This window comes from Mus pahari, chromosome 16 (assembly GCF_900095145.1).
Source record: "Mus pahari chromosome 16, PAHARI_EIJ_v1.1, whole genome shotgun sequence".
NCBI lineage: Eukaryota > Metazoa > Chordata > Mammalia > Rodentia > Muridae > Mus > Mus pahari.
Window position 1 is genome coordinate 45784249 of NC_034605.1, and position 14496 is coordinate 45798744.

Below are 14496 nucleotides of genomic sequence, written 5' to 3' on the forward strand. Positions count from 1 at the left end.
TTCCGACACTCCAGAAGAGGGCGTCAGATCTTGTTACGGATGGTTGAGCCACCATGTGGTTGCTGGGATTTGAACTCCGGACCTTTGGAAGAGCAGTCGGGTGCTCTTACCCACTGAGCCATCTCACCAGCCCTGATCACTTCTTTTAACATTGGTCATGGGATCAGTTTCCCTTGGTAGACGTGGATGGAGGGTCAAGGAGGGAAACTCAGAGACCGCAGTTACTGGCTATTCCCAAAGAAAAGCAAGGATCCTTCTCAAGTCCATCCCAGAGCTTGCAGCGAGGCCCTGCTAACGTGGGAGCCTGGAGGGACCAGAGCCCACCGATGCATAAAAATCATCTTGGCGTCTTGTGAACGAGACCAACAGGCTGGGGGTTTGTAAATCTGATCATTTTGCAAAGAGCCTCCCTACATTCTCAGACATTTCTCAGTGGCTCCTGGGCAGCCATCATTCAGCAAGACAAGGCCTAGGTAAATCAGGTAAACAGGGAACAGAATGGAACGGGCTGAAAGGTTAAGGTTCCACTTTCCACACCAAGCTAGGGGCTTTTCCTTAGCCACCAAGTGTCTTTGAAGTGGTTGGGGAAGGGTGTAGACCCATCAGGTTTGGGGTGGTGGAGGGTGGGAGGTGGCTAAAGACCCCTCAAGTCCAACTACGTTTTGACTCCTAGAATTAAGTAATGTAGCAAGAGTAACACACACTACAGCCTTTAAAGTTTGTGCATGTGTTATAAAACTATATAAGACTTTTCATCTTGGGGTTCAGACACTCATCTGAAACCGTTCAGCACCTAATCTCAAGAAAGCTACTGTAGTTACAGCCTGAGAAACCTCTCCTTGTCCAGCATCTAAGGGGTTCTGTACCCATGCCAAAAAGGCAGTCCCCAAGCAAAAATTCTGGCAAGGTTAATTGTCAGAGTCTGATGTTTTGAGTATCTCTGAGGATGTAGATGATTCGTGGGGGTTTGGGCTGGGGACTTAAGGTGACGGAGGAGCGTTGCTGTTGGATCAGTTTAAATTATATAATGGAGCCAGGAGAGTCGGGTGATGGGATTGCTAATTCCCTTTAGAAGGAAACAAACTGCATATTAAAAGCTCAACAAATATTCAAAAAGGGAGAAACACACACACACACACACACACACACAACGCAGCAGCTCAGGCGGTGACTGAGAGTTCCAGACTTCTCTATGGTCGAGTCCTTGGGATCCTCCCAAGCTGAGCCTGTAGAGCTGAGCTGTGGGGCGGCCGAGTCTCAAGACTCCCAGAGCTTGGGACTGGTCAAGTGCAGGTCCAGGGTCTGGGTTGGATCCCCAGGCTACTTTCTGTTTCACTTCGAAATGTCCCTTGCTTCCCAAACCGGTGGCCTCCCAATTCCAGTGAAAGGCTGGACTCCTTGGAGACCTCGGGCTCTGTGAAGGTAAGAGGTGACCACTTCTAGCCTCGGGGAGCGGGGATGAGGGGTGGGGGGAGGTAGGTACCACCGCCCTGCAGAGTCTGGGTGGTTCCACGCTGGAGGGGAATCTGTCTGCCTGCTGTTCTGGGATTCTAACGAGGCTGGGGGTTGGGAGTGAGTGGTATCTGAGCTTTGAACTGGAGATTAAATGCCCCCCTCCCCTGCTGCCGAGAGGCATGGCCACCTTCTGTGGGGTGAGTTGGATCGTTCCCCAACTTCTCAACGAGGGATCTGGTCAATAGCCAGGCTCTGGCAATGCCGCGAAGGGGAAGGAAGGGGCTGCCTGGCACCGCAAGGCTGTGTGTGTAGCGTATGTGTTTGCAGAGCTCAGCCCCGGGGGAGACTGTGGCTCACTCTGTGAACGCACAGCTGTTGAAGAGCTAGAGAGCAGACCCGGTGTGGATGTGTGTGTGTGTCAGTCCAGAGACCTAGGCTGTCTTTAAGGTAGGCGCAGGAATCTGAAATCATTTTGGTGCTTTTTGTGGGTTTCTTAGGCGCCTTTTGTATTAGCTTTACACTTTGCATGGTCTAGAGGAGTTTTTCTTTGGGGGAAACTGCCAGCATCAATTGATTTGGTTTTAAAATCTTCGAGCCCAGTTCCTAGGATGTCCCTGATTTGTCACGTAGTCTATCCTTGAGGACTGGTTTGGATCTGGTAATGTTTTGTAGACCAGGGTATCCCCTCGCAGACTTCACTGCAGTGGAGACACCGGGAGCCCCGGATGCCTGCTCAAGCCCCCTCTTAGGAGCCTTGGGAAGTTTCTGACTTAAAGACACAGGAAAGGCAAAACCTGAAATCAAAGCTGTTCTTTGGGGGAGGTGGACTAAGGGGGGGGGGAGCTGTAGTTACAAGTGAAAGATAACTTGAAAATGCAAAGGTTAAAAACAAGGACCGTGATGCGTCCCTGGCATCGTATTGTAAAGCTTGCTGCAAGGAGATGCGAATCAACACCGAATCTGTTCACTGGCTCACTCTGAATAAGAATCAATCGCCTTAGTAGACCCCAGGCTTCTAGAGAAGCAGATACATACACTAGACTTGCCTTACAAGAGTTGGTTTCTAATTGTTATTCTTCTCTGGCCACCTGAGGTGCACTAAACACAGCACAGTGCTGCTAAAAGCAGAAGGGGAAATGTCCTTAAGAATACTGACTAAGAAGGGATATTCAAGTTTCTGCTGTATCTTATCTTTTCTCACCTTACTCCCAGATTTGGGCAAATTGTGTGAGGTGAATGTGTTGACTTAAGCAACTCTTTAAAATGGAACCGTTATTATGTGACAGGGTATTACACTATTCAAATAGAAATGTCTTGTCATTGGCTTTTAAGTCTCCAGGACCACACATCACACTTGAAAATCCAAAAGCCCTGTCATGAATTTCTGTCATTTTATCTTTCTTGGGCACCTGACACAGTATTTATTCTGATACCCAACAAAGCCAAGAGATATCGTGAAGTTTTAAATTGAAACCAACACTTGAAATACAGATGCTATAATATTACAAATATTTATGATAAGTATGAGAGCAGCTCAGGTGTCACTTTGTAAAGGCCATAATAGTCCCTGGAGAAAACCTTGCTTAAATGATTGAGTTCCTTTTGTCTGGGTTTTTATCAGCTAAAGTGTGCTAGAGACCCTTATTTCTGCACTGCAACTATACACAGAAGACTAAGATTATTTTTAAGAATATTATTTTTTATTTATTTTTACTTTTTCCCTTTATATCCTGCCCACTGCCCCCTCCTAGTCCCCCATCCCACATTCCTTTTTTAAAAAAAATGTGTAATTATATTTACATACAGAAAGCTGAGCCGTGTACACTTAACCCCCGTTTAGTAGTGAGTTCGTCAGCCTTTTCCTTTCATTGCCTCCCCAGTGGCTGGGGATCTCGTCCTATCTGTTGTAATTGGTCATAATAGCGTCCACCAGCTGAGCCAGAGCACCCCTGTCTTCTGACTTAACCTGTGTGAAGGCAACAGTAGACCATGTCTTCCGCTGACAGGAGCCTGGTAAAGCTGTCTCCTGAGAGGCTCTGCCAGAAGAGGATGCTCACAGCCATCCATTGGATGGAGCACAGGGTCCCCAATGAAGGAGCTAGAGAAAGGACCCAAGGAGCTAAAGGGGTTTGCAGCCCCCTAGGAGGAACAAACAATATGAATTAACCAGTACCCCCAGAGCTCCCTGGAACTAAACCACCAATCAAAGAAAACACATGATGAGACTCGTGCCTCTAACTGAATATGTAGCATAGGATGACCTAGTCAGTCATCAATGGGAGGAGAGGCCCTTGGTCCTGTGAAGGTTCTATGCCTCAGTATAGGGGAATGCCAGGGCCAGGAAGCAGGAGTGGGTGGGTTGGTAAGCAGGGAGAGGGGATAGGGGGTTTTTGAAGGGGAAACTAGGAAAGGGGATAACATTTGAAATGTAAATAAAGAAAATAAATAAATAAATAAATAAATAAATAAATAATAATAAAGTACATGTCTTCCTGTGGTCCAGACACCCCAGCCTGGTCTTTCCCTTGATGATACAGTAGGGGACCCCCATCTTTCGACATAGGACAGGAAGGAAACCCACCAGCTTAATAGGGTCTATGTCATGGGCATCACCACCAGCTGAGCCTTCCCTCTTGTTCTCCACCAAGGTGGTGACGGTATTGACCCCTGCTCAGAGGACAGGCAGCTTCTGAGTTTGCCAGCAGCTTTCTTCTCAGCACGGGCCAGCAGCCTTTGTTCCTCTTGCTTTGTCTTTGGCCTGTACTTCTGGGCAAGCTTAAGTAGCTGAGTAGCTGCTTGTCTGTCCAGGGCCTGGGTGAACTGGTTAATGGCAGGGGGGACTTTGAGCCGCTTATAGAGGATGGCTCTTTGCTGCTGCAGCCTGATGTTGCGGGGCCATTTGATGAAGCGTGTGAGATCTCTTTGGGGCTGGATGTCCTGCCCAATGCCGAAATTCGTGGGCCTTTTCTCAGACTAAGGATTGACCACTTTTTTGTCCTCCAGTTACTTCACAACATCGCAGGGCTGGGTCCACTTTCTTCCTTCCTCCTTGGACTTCTTTCCTTTGGACATCTCGCTCAGCTAGAGGACAGAGCTCCCTCCCATATTCTTAAAGATGGCCTCCAGACACTGCAGAGCACGGAGCTTAGAACCATTTAGCTTTGGGAGTATTGCTTTGCACGCTAATCTCCTACAATTTGATGATATGCCTGGGTTTGGGTGCCCACATTTTCTATGCCAAGAACTCAGGCTTACAGTTCTATAGAAGACTTCTATGTTACTTTCTGTACAAGGGGCATTCTGAGAAATCTCTTGTAGATGCCACGTTTTGTCCCCTACCAGGTATTTCAATACTTTATAGAATATAAGATCAGAAGATATAACATAGAACAGATTTTGAAAATCCAATTGGTATAGTCGTACAGGTGCTTTGGTTAAATTAATAGATTCTGAAGTCAGGTTGAGCTGTATTCCTATTCCAATTCCGACACAGTTTAATGGGTGTACATTAGGTGGTGTACATTAGGTGGGCTTCTCGGCCTAAGACTTGGTTTGCTCATCTATGAAACAGGATGAAACCAATTTGAAGTTGCTATCATTCAATACAATTTGAAATTGTATTGGAAATAGGAAGTGTAAAATAAGTGTATTAGGATAATAGTGTTAATAGGTGTATTAAAATAAGTGTAATAGAATAATGTAACATAGATAAAGAAGTTGTAGCAATGTAAAGTTTAACTACCTGCTGTCAACATTGGTCTCATTTTATGGCAGTAGTGACCACAGACTTTTTGAACCAAAAAAGAAAAAACAAAAAACAAACAAACAAAAAAATAACCCTCCCCCACCCCCCAAAAAACCCAGGTTATTCATGTCCTTTTATGTGTCAGACAATAAAACATACATGAGAACCTCTATCCTATCATCCGTGGTCCTCAGCATGCTTTGCAATTAATTCACTAACTTGTTTATTCCTCTATATAAGGGAGCATCTTGGTCCCCATGCTTTGAGCATGCTTTGTTTTAAGCCATACAGGATATCAATGGCAGCAACAGGTGAGCAAAATTGGCCCCCTGAATGCCCCCCCCCCCAAGCACTATACACTGGGGAATACCACCCTGCGATTCAACTGCTAGAGTGGTCCACAAAGGCAGCCCTTATCTATATAAGTCAAACACGGTGTCCAGTGGATGTTGCTTAATGCAGCCTGTTTGATTTTCCTCTACTTTTGTCTCAGCCTGAATCTGCTGGGCTAAGGGATTCCCCAGGATTTTATCCCACTAGAGCAGAAGGGCCACAATGACCTATGACTACATTCCCAAGGTTCTAAAACCACAGTTTGGTTAATCTAAAGGTGCTCAGAGCCCTCTTTTTGCATCCCTTGAGAATTTAGCATACTGTGAAGTTTGGAATCCACAGCTTCAGGTTGAGAGGTAAAAGTCTGCAGCCACCTGCCCAGCTTCCCCCTTCCAGGGAAACAGTTAAGCAGTGACAATTTCCTCTTGGGGAATTGTCCTGAGGAAGGAACAGAGAAAAGCCTTACAAGGCTTCTTTTCCTAGGAAACCCACAAGATAATGCCAGAATTCAAGAGTAACAAGTCAAACAACCCAACCAAACTTCAAGGAAAAGTGAGATAAACATTTCTAGAATGGGAAGTAGATGTTGATAATAAGAAACACTCTTGGCATGACCACATTGCAGTGTAGAGATGGAAGGCAAGGGGCCACGTGTGGAAAAGAACAACCCAAGATCTAAGGCGAGTGTGGACAAGCTCAGCTTGTACCCTGAATAAATCAGCTAGTTTTATTTCTTCAGTCACAAAATGATGAGTAGCGATTTCTACCTCCCCACCCCCGCCCCCAAGGTACTCGAGAAAAACAAACAAGCAAAAAAAAAAAAAAAAAAATGTCTAAAGAGATGAGGCAGGGAGAGGAGGCGGGCATGCCTCAGTTGGTAATGTAGTTGCTATTCGAGGGTGTGGACCAGGGTTCTGATCCCAAGAACCCAAGTAAAAGGCAGGTGGGTGTTGCTTACCTGTAATCCTAGAGCTAGGGAGGAGACTGGGAATCCCTGGGGTGAGCTGACTGGCCAGACTAGCTAAAACAGTGAACTCCAGGCTCAACCAGAGACTCTACCTACTTCCATAGAAATTGGGAAGGTCATCAAGGAGGCTGTCCAACATCAATATTGGGCCTCTACATGCAGATGTGCACACACATACATACACATTCACACACACTCACATATAATTATGCATCCACTGCATGTGAACACACAAACACACATACTGAACACACACATGCACACACACACACACACACACACACACACACACACGTTTGTGTGTGTGAAACAAACAAAAGCCTAAAAAGATAGGCACCTATGGTATTCCTTGTGAATCTAGCTGGAAGAAATTTTTTTTAAAAAAAAGTCATGATAAAAAGGGATTTGTGCCGGGCGTGGTGGCGCATGCCTTTAATCCCAGCACTCGGGAGGCAGAGGCAGGCGGATTTCTGAGTTCGAGGCCAGCCTGGTCTACAAAGTGAGTTCCAGGACAGCCAGGATTATGCAGAGAAACCCTGTCTCAGGAAAAAAAAAAAAAAAAGGGATTTGTGTGTTAGTAAAAGCATAAAGCTTCTTACTGAAAACAAAGAAGAAAATAACTTCATATACCCTCTAACTAGCAAATAACCAGCAGGGGTTAGGTTAGTTGGCCAGGCTGTCTACCATAACAAAACACCACTGGCTGGGTAGCTTTAAGAACCAGGAGGATCCTTTCACAGCTCTGCAGACTGGGAAGTCCAAGATCAAGGGGCTGGCAAGGTGTCCTGGGAGGCCTCCATGCTTCAGTTACAGACCCTCTAGAATCTTTTCACTGTGTTTTTGTGTGGTCAAGCTTTGTTCTAAGTTTTGTTAAGGCCTCCCCCTTAGCATGCAACTCACCTTAATTGTTTCTAAGGTCTGCTCTCTAAGTAGGGTCACCTCCACAGGTGCTGGCAGTCATCATTTCCCTATGAATAGGCAGCTATCAAGTTAAGGGGATTTTGTTTAAAGTGTGTCCTCTTTATTTCTAGATCTGGGGAGATCAGGAAAGGAACCTTAGCATTTCCCTCAAGGAAAACAGTCCCTTCTTCAGTTGGTCAAAAGCCTATGAGTACCATCTGTGACTACCTGGGCCAAGCAATCTTCAAGAGAAGCTAGACTTCCTGGAGTGTTCGTAGCATTCTGGAAAGCAGGGGCCTTGTTTTATTGACTCCTACTAAAAGTTCTCTCAAAGAACTAAATGTGTTACTCTCTTATCAAGGCTGTATTTCAGCTGGATCAGCTCTCTGGGAAGAAAGGTGCCATTTTGATCAGATCTTCTTGAGGTCAAAGACTGGTGGCACTTCTGTAGACAATTTCCACTCCCTTTCAATCCTCTGCCCCAGAAAGAAAGTTGAAAACTGATAACTTTCTTCTGGGTCCCTAGCACGGTTTCCATGACTATGCATGCTCACACCACCCCTGTGGCCAGCCCCCAGCCCTCTCTGTTCTCATTCTTCAGGCATGGTGACAGTTAATGGCACCGCTCCTTGAAACAGACACACATACTCTCACACATACTCATGAACACGCCTGAGTGCAGAGACAGAATCTGGGAATGGCGAGGAAAATGATTTGCACACGGACTTTGCAAATCATTTCCTTTCTGGAGTTTTATCCTGTCGATTTCACAGAGACTGATCAAAAGGCTCCTCAGAGTTACCACAGGCAGGGGAAGTGACACCTGTTGTTAGTGCTGTTAATGTGAAGACTCGAAAAGGCACAAACCAGGAATCGGCAGCAGATGGAGTGGGTGGTTCAGGTGTACACAGGTGAGGCTGAGAGTACTCATGCTTCGTCCCCACTTCCCACCGGAAGGGAGGAGGGTTCTGCACCCTTAGCGGGGATCGCTTGTATATCCAGGAGGACACCTCCCAGTTCCCACTTGGCAGTGTGAATACTCTACCCAAACAAGAACATTCAAACTAAAATGTGTATGGACAAGGGGATTAGATCACACAGACGAGACGTGTTGAGGTTCCTTTGAGTTGTCTGTGGCTGACAATGAGAAATTATATTAAGAAGAGCAAGGGAGTCCATATTTAGGGACGTGTAACACCCCATCATGTTCTTTCTCATTAAAAATAAGGCAGTGGTGGTGTGTTCCCCTTTAACCCCAGCACTTGGGAGGCAGAGGCAGGTGGATCTCTGAGTCTGAGGCCAGCCTGGTCTACAGAGTGAGTTCCAGAACAGCCAGGGCTACAAGAGAAGCCCTGTCTCAACAAAACAAGGAAGGAAGGAAGGAAGGAAGGAAGGAAGGAAGGAAGGAAGGAAGGAAGGAAGGAAGGAAGGAAGGAAGGAAGGAAGGAAGGAAGGAAGGAAGGAAGGAAGGAAGGAAGGAAGGAAGGAAGGAAGACAGGCAGGCATGATTGAGAGCAGCTAAAAGTGAGATTGTAAAGTATTTACCATACAAGCCTGAGGATCTGAGTTCAACACCCAGAGACCAGAACCCAGGTAAAAACCCGAATGTGATGATGTGAACTTGTAATCCCAGGACTGAGGAGACAGAGACAGGAGGCTACCTGGGTCTCACTGTTGAGCCAGCCTAGCCTACTCAGTGAGCTCCTGGCCAAGGAAAAACCTTATCTCAAAAGACGATATAGATGGCACCTAGGGAGTGACAGCCACACACATACATGTGCACATGTGCTCATGCACCTACATATACGTGCACCCACACAAACACATACCCACCCCACAGACATACACATGAAAGGCATCCCTCCAACACTGACCTTAGAGAGGAAGGTCATTCCCTGGGTGTTCCAATCATGCCTGGGTCCCAGCATGTGAGGAACACGCTGCACCATTCGTAGCCATCCTCATGTCAGGCTCCTTTATCTGGGCTCCTCTGCAGAGGCAGGGAGGCAATATATATTATGGCTGAACATCAGTTTGCCCCAAGCTTCAAACTATTTGGAAGTCCACTGAAACTATTAAGTGCTCATTGTGATTATTAGAATGAGGTTCTTGGTTTTGTTTGTTTAGTTCCTATGTAGAGTTTCTCAAATTAAAATGTGCTTTAGAAATATCATGTCTTTTTTTTTTTTTTTTTTTTTCAGTGCTAGGTGCTGTGTGGGGGTTGTTGTTAACAGTGTTTAATCAGCAAGCATTTATCATCTACTGTACTAAGGGCAAGGCATTGTGCTAAGAGCTTTGCAGTGCATGAAAAGATGAATCACATCAACCCATACTTTTTTTTTTCTAGAGAAATAAAACATGTGCAGACGAGTTTCAAGAGAATGCAGAAATGACAGTTTCCATGGGAACAGAAAAATGTGGTTATCAAGGTGGGGAAGGGGGAGAGAGACTCGTTGTAGCTAGAGAAGGTGATGGAGTTGTTTTTAACAGAAGCATCTGGAGGGCGGGGTTGTTCTCTTTCCATGTGGGGTGAAGAAGCAAAGGAGAAAGAATGGAACATTCCCCACAAAGGAGGGGGGGCAGGGAGGGAGAGGAGGGGGGCAGCGAGGGGGAGGAGGGAAGTAGGAAGCAGATTCCTAAAGGAAGACCTTCCAGGGGTGTATGAGGCCAAGTGGCCAAGCCAGCTTTGTTGGTGGCAGGATGGGGACAGGTAGAAAGTAAACTGTTGTTAGATGACTTGGGAAAAGCTTAGATGGCAAGGCCAGAATGACACAGTGACCTCTGAAAACTATGGATAAGGTAGCATGAATAGAGAGACGGAGATAATGGTTACGAAGAATAGCAAAAAGTGATAGGTTTCTCTGCACAGTAGATGCTTTGGGTTATCTGGGTTAAACTATGCCTGGAACTCACCAGGTATGACCAAGGCAGCTGATCCTGACATACCTAAGGCATACCTAGCTATGGAGGGGTTCAAGAACGTGTGCTAGCATAAATGTAACCCTGCATGTCCGTTAGATGCTTCAGTAGTTACAAATTAGCATTCACAGGGGCTCAGAGAACAGAAACGATGAAAGTCCATTTCTTACCACAGGGAACTAATGTAAGGGAGTGAGGGAGTCAATAAAGGACCTGCACGCGGACCTCATTTTGATCCCTAAACCCATGTCAAAAAGCTAGCACAGGCCACTGGAGACTGGACTCCGTTGTTAGGAGCACTCATTGCTCTTACAGAGGATCCAGGGTTTGTCCATTTACACCTCCAGTTTCAGAGATCCAACACCCTCCTCTGACCTCCACAGCCACCAGGCATGCCTATTGAAATAAATAAATCTTAAAACATCAACACAACAAGAAGCCAGCGCAGTGATATGCGCTCATAATCCCAATACTGGGGAAGTAGAGATAAGCCAATCCCTGAGATTTTACTGACCAGCCAGCCCAGCCTGCTTGGTAAGATCCAGAACAAGGAGAGATCCTATATTAAAAAAAAAAGTCACTTGTGGTTGTTCTCCGTCTACACACACTGGCACAACAGTTTAAGGCTGGGAGTGATGAATGCCACAATGAAATGGCATGCCTTTGTAAAAAGACCAGATAAACAGCCTAATTTGGAAACAACAGTGAAGAACAGTGGGGAGAAGACTGATTCTAAATGGTCTTGGAAGTCCACTGATGGTATAGGGAACAAAGGAGAGGAAGGGGTTCCAGAGACACCTCTAGGGTGTTGGAGCAGCCGGATAGTTAGAATCCAGGGAGTCCGAGGGTGAAGAGGGAAAGAAAGTAGTGGGGCTCAAGACAGCAGGTGTGAGAGCTCAGGTCCAAGAGCTAAACCACTGGGTATTATTTTGCAAGCACTCACTGTGTGGCAGGTGCTGTTGAGGGCTCCTAGGAATGATCTTGTTGACCCCACAAGTCAGGGGCTACTTGTTAGCATTTTTGTCTAGGCTCCGCCCCACAGTTACCTGGCAACAGTCAGGTATGCCTGACTCACTATAAAGTTCTGTTTGCCCCCCACTCCCTCCCTCCCACCTCTCTCTGTGTGTCTCTCTGTCTCTCTCTATCTGTCTCTCTCTCTGTCTCTCTCTCTCCTATCCTCTCAACTTCCCTCCCTCTGACCTGAATAAACTCTGTTCTATACTAAACCATCATGTGGCTGGTCCCTCAGGGGGAAGGGATAACTCAGCATGGGTCCACAGAGGCATCCCCTTCCCCCCCACCTGACTGCACATCCACCAAACATATTCTCCCTCTCTATCTTAGTGTAAAGTAGTATAAAACACAGCACTAATGTTCCTGTTTTGCAGATGAGAGACTGAGGCCGAAGAAGGACAATGTGCCCACAAGACACCCCACAAACGACTTCCAGAACAGGGATTCCAACCTTGGGCTCCCTAACCAGGGAGTTTATAATTTTAGGGAGACATTTCGGAGCTTGAGCTTGGAGGAAGTGCTGATGATGCTGATCATGCCCTGTCTTGCTCTCAAGTCATGTGGGTTCAGTCAAGTCACGTGGATTGAGTTATCCTTTTCCAGCACGTTCCTTCCTCCACATGTTCTACATCTCTCTCTAGCTACCTGCCAGTTTTGTTCAAATTCCTCTCTCCCAAAGGCATGTTACTCTTCTAGCCTTCGGGTTTCTTCCTCTTCTTCTTCTTCCTTTTTTTTATGCCCTTTCCTTTTCTCCTCTCCTTCAGGGCAAAGGAGGTGTTAAAATTATTTGGTAGCTGCAGAAATTTGACATACTGAGTCCTGTGTGTTATTATAATTATATTAACATTTCAGTGTTTCCTAGAATATAATACATGTTTTGAGACTTATCCTTTAAGACCTTCTGAGGTTCATGTTCGTAGAGGTGCAGTTTACTTACAAATGGCTCAGTAAGAGAGAGGAAGCGAAATGTGGCCACACTGTTCGTCTCTTAGATTTGGAAATCCTGGCATAGAAAGTTTTGTTTCTCATTTCTGTTTCTACTCAGACAGCAATGACCTCTGGCTTTTAAAACAGCAGTCTTCCTGGAGGTGTCCCGAGTCAGTATTGACGAGCCCTACTTACCAATTTCTCTGAGACAATAAGAAATTAGATATTCTGTAACACTTAAGTTAACCTCATAGCACTCTTCCTGCCTAAGGATAAAACAGTTCCCCAGCAGTACAGAGGAGGTTCCATCCGAGACTGCTCAGAGTCATTCATAATATTCTAAAGCAAGTTAGCAATACATAAGGGAGACTCAAGCCAGAGTCTTGGGCTGCTTTCCTTCTAAAAATGCTCCTTGAATATGTCTGAGAAGGTGGACCATTCTTCCTGGCCAGGATGAAGTGCCGTCTCTCAAGCTGTGGCACTCCTTCAAATACTCTCCAGCACTAAGGGCATGCAACTGTAGGGAGACCATCAATCTAGAACTGCTGTGGGCAAGTAGAAAAGAATTCACTCAAGGGAAACTTCTATTCTTTGAAATAACTCGTCTGAAGCCCTTCATTTATAAATTAAAAAAGAAACCTCTTGGAGGATTCTAAATCAGCAAAAGGGGATCGAAAGGCAAGGTAGTAGTTGTTTCCATACCTAGTGGACTGTAGCTTTTCCGTGAAACCATCCTGCATTTTTTTTTTTGTAGAGTCTAGTAACATAGGAACAAAGGTTCTGAGCTCCCTTCTTACTCAGCCACAGCCTGAAAGGATGCTGGAAAAGTGAAGCTTTCTTTGATCCAACAAACACTAAAAACCACCTTTCAAGTATCCCGGACAGAACTGAGTCCAAAACGCACCTTGCCAAACCCAAGGGAAATTCGTTGCATATGTTTCTGATTCATTTATAGTTCAATCATCAAAACGTTGCTTCGCCAGGACTAGTTGTGGCCAAGAAACTCTTTATGAACCATTTAAAAACATTATCTCAAAAACAGGAAGCCTGCCTGTGCCATGAGCTGGCAGGTGCCCCCGCAAAGGAAGCCTGGATATTGAGCTTTCCCAACATGGTAGAGCCCCCTGCCCATCCTGTCAGGAAACCTGTTCTGGATATCTGAAGTTTCTTTGCCCTCCACTCCATTCCATCTAAACGATATCTCAGGAGGTAACTCGTTGGCTGAATCCATAGTGAAGCTATTAGAAGACGAAGGCCGAAGATTGGAGTGTAGCTCAGGTGATAGATTGCTCAACTATCATACACAAAGTCCTAGGTTCGACTCCCAGCACCGTTTAACAAGCAGTATGGTGGGACAATCCTGCAATCCCATTGCTCAGGAGAGAAGGCAGGAGGATCGGAAGTTCAAGGTCATCCTAGGCTTCAGAGTGAACTCAGGCACAATTGATGATGCTTTTGTTTCTTAAGTAGATTTTCACAGTTGGGTCTGGAAAGCACTAGATTCCCAAGAGCCATTGACTTCAAAAATGGGGGAAGTGGGTGGCGGGGGGGGGAGTTCTCTTTATTTTTAAAGTTCAAAAAAATTATTGTCGTAATATACACAAAGTGTTAAATTTGGCATCTTAAGTTCAGAGGCACTAAGCATCCATGTTCATCATCTTTCTCTGGAATCCTTACTCATAGGAAGCTGAAATTCTGTGTCCATTAAGCGGCAGTCCCCCCCATCCCCCACACACATCCCATTTTCCATCTTTCCAGCCTCTACCAACCACCATCCTACTGTCCCATTAAAATGTGACTTCATTCATCAGGCCACATGTTCTTACTCTTCTAGTGTGCGTGCTCCGTGAGGAATCCTGGGTCTAGAAGTAGAAAACATCTCATTAAGAACTGTGTGGTTATCAGACCCACATAGTGACACCCTTTCTCAAAAAAAAAAAAAAAAAAAAAAAAAAATGTAATTGACACAGATGGCTATTCATTGAGATGACTATCAGCCCCTCAGGCACTGCATAAACTGAAAGCTCGGGGAAGATGAGATGATCCAAAAATATAAAGAAAAGTCTAAAAGACCTTTAAAACCAACCACACAGGCGCATCTCAGATGAGAATCACATTAGAATCCCAGGGAACCTGTTAATCCTCAGATCCAGAATGGCACTCAAGGCATTCCTCAGCCTTCCAGTGGGGGCTGGTGTGGTTTCTCTTTGAGCTCCGTTTTGTAAAAGAAGTTTCT

General features: G+C 45.6%; 1 protein-coding gene across 6 annotated transcripts in view; it reads left to right on the forward strand.

Moving 5' to 3' along the window:
* Positions 1 to 14496, forward strand: part of Phactr1 (phosphatase and actin regulator 1) — a 451087-nt gene that overhangs the window by 179388 nt on the left and 257203 nt on the right. The window contains exon 1 of one of the 6 annotated variants that reach the window (XM_021215340.2): positions 928 to 1422. The exons of the other annotated variants lie outside the window; for them this stretch is intronic. The gene's annotated coding sequence lies outside the window, so the exon portion shown is untranslated. Of the gene's footprint in view, positions 1 to 927; positions 1423 to 14496 lie in introns of those variants that run through there. 6 annotated transcript variants of the gene reach the window in all.